We start from the raw sequence: 2,570 nt of genomic DNA, 5'->3' as shown, positions 1-2,570 counted from the left end.
TTCACCAATCAGCGTGGACTAGGATTGGCTGAAATGCCGCAAATGTTCCAATGCTGGGACACCTTAATCCCTCCCACTCCCTGAATTCTGCCAGAATATGTTTAGCCAAGGTATTGGCTGTCACGAACGTCCCGGAAGTATTGAAAATGTAGACACGTGATCCGTTAAAAGCTCAGTAACGGACACATTGGAGCCTGAGTTCACGAATGGTTTTGGTAAGTAACGGACAGTTGGTGCGGGACGAACGAGGTATGTGTGAAGGTAATGTCTATCTAATTTAATCCTGTCAGTGAAGGGTTTGTTTATGGGTTAACACAGGCTGTCATTTTAGGTTGAAACTTTTATCCCGGGCCTCAGCTTTTCCCGAACACACAGTTAACGTTCCTATTTCTTTTGATATGAGGTTTTCAGTATGAATTGCAGTATTTTTCTTCCCTTACGTAACAGCCTGTATATTGGACTTAAGACTTTGGAGAGAAAGCGAACAAAAGAAAGCGAGCTCACGGTTGCCGTGACCTCTCTTCAGATTTTTTTTTACATACATGTCACCATTTTAGAAGAGGGAAGTGGAAGCTTTTAAAAAAAATAATCCAGAGAATGGATTCCTCCCATTTACTTATATTGCGGCCTGCATTGGGTCTATTGACGTGTATGGGACTTGCAAGTGTGCTGCTGCAGGATCGGATATCAGAACAAAAGTATACGTTTTTGCCAAATCTGTCAGGCGCACAGAGAAATTGCTATGGTAGGCAGAGAAAGCTGTGACAAAAATACTGTGCACTTGCTAGCAGGGGCAGGTTACTGTCAGTGCATAAACCGAGTCATACAAGACCAGCCCTTGCCATCTGAATCCCGCAGAGGAATAGAGTTTTTCCTTGCAGGAATTGGGAGGTGGGAGACTAGCCTTGAAATCGGTATTCTCCTGCCTGAATCTGGAGAGTATGCATGAGAAAAGTGTCAATAGCCAAGAAACACTAATCACTGCAAGTACCACCCTGCTTAATCATTTCTGGACACTCCATAAGACTGGCTCGTTAGATACTCTCACCAAAACTCCCCCTTACAAATTCTAACTTCTGCTAAGCGTAATGTAACCCGCTCCCCCCCCCCCCCCCCCTTAGCTAACATCCAGAATTGTAGATGGGTAAAAATGAATTACTGGGATAATTTTCACTTACAGGTTCTTAATGGCTTCCATCAGACGACAAGAGCGAAGTTTGAGTTGTATATATCACTCAGAACCCCTGATTTGAAAAACATCCCAGTAATTCACTTTTTACCCATCTATATTTTTGTTATGAATGGCTCTCAAAATCATTGGCCCCTGCTCTCACGTCTTTCCTAGGCCAACCTTTTTCAGCATATGGTTTAATTCTTTTACAGTACCACCCTTCCTTACATTTTTCTCCCAATCATCCTTGCCTATTTCTTCCATAACAGCCTCTTGAACCAAAGCCACACGAAAGTCATCTCAATTATCAACTTCATTTTCTTTCAGAGGGAAATAAATTCTTAACCAAAAAGTCAGCAATTGTATTCTCCTTCTCTGCTACATGGATTAGTTTGTAATCAAATTCTTTCACACACATAGAATACCTTGCAATTCTAGCCAATGCTTTGAAGTTTCCTCCTGAAGTGAAAACCTCCACTCACATCTCAGTGACTGGCTTCCCCAATAAAACACCAAAAATCCCCTAAAGCCAAAATGCCGGCCAAGCTCTGTCTCGTGCAATATTTCTCTTCAAATGCAGAAAAGGTTCAAGCGAATGCTATTATAGCTTCTTTACCATCTTTCTGGGTTTACGATAACCTCACCTAAACCTTTGTTGTTATGATAAATGTTATGTTACAAGAATTTGTATAGCGAACGTACACCATACGGTTTAATGGCGCTTATAGAAGTGGTGATTCGCTGCTCATAAAATCCTTCATTTGTAGGCCTGAGAAAACAGCCAGGTTTTTAATTGCCTCCTAAAATAAGAGTAGCATGAAGGTCTAATGTTGAAAGGGAGTGCATTCCAAAAAGAAGGGGCCAATACTGCAAAGCGGAATCCACCAGTTCTTTTCTGATTGAAGGAGAGAATGGCTAACAGATACTGGTATGAGGGCTGAAGGGCCCAGAAGGGACATACCTCTGGATAAGATTGGAGATAAATTCCAGGCATGTGCCATGAAGCGATTTGTATATTTCATTAATTCATGATAATGTGTTATCATTATGACAATGTTTTTAATCCGTTTTCAGTACGGTTGTGAGTTTGTATGATGGATATGAAAGTGAATGAATGATTCAATAACCTTTTTTCTTTCATGGTTTTAAAACTTAATAAATATCTTTTTGTATTTTTGATAAATTGATTGTTGTCTTTGGTTCTTTCTGACAATTATTACATATGCAGAAGTATCAAATGGTCTATATTTTGGTTGCCTTAAATCTGTACACTTATTGACTTTTTCCTTACTTTAAGGAACCTCATTAGGAACTGTAGGGGCCTCTTCTTTACACGCGATTTGAATATCAGGCATCCGACCTTGAATATGTAGCGCTGGGTTACTGGAAGCCAGTGCTG

The 2,570-nt window shown here is 40.5% G+C and overlaps 1 protein-coding gene across 1 annotated transcript in view; it reads left to right on the top strand.

The window, feature by feature from the left end:
• Positions 1-113: 113 nt before the first annotated feature.
• BRDT (bromodomain testis associated) overlaps positions 114-2,570 on the top strand; it is a 2,469,968-nt gene continuing 2,467,511 nt past the window's right edge. Inside the window, exon 1 of the mRNA XM_086953938.1 lies at positions 114-215. The gene's annotated coding sequence lies outside the window, so the exon portion shown is untranslated. The remainder of the gene's footprint in view (positions 216-2,570) is intronic.

The sequence above is a fragment of the Lissotriton vulgaris genome, chromosome 1_1 (assembly GCF_964263255.1).
Source record: "Lissotriton vulgaris chromosome 1_1, aLisVul1.2, whole genome shotgun sequence".
In the NCBI taxonomy this organism is placed as follows: domain Eukaryota; kingdom Metazoa; phylum Chordata; class Amphibia; order Caudata; family Salamandridae; genus Lissotriton; species Lissotriton vulgaris.
This window is presented reverse-complemented; position numbering and strand designations above follow the sequence as displayed.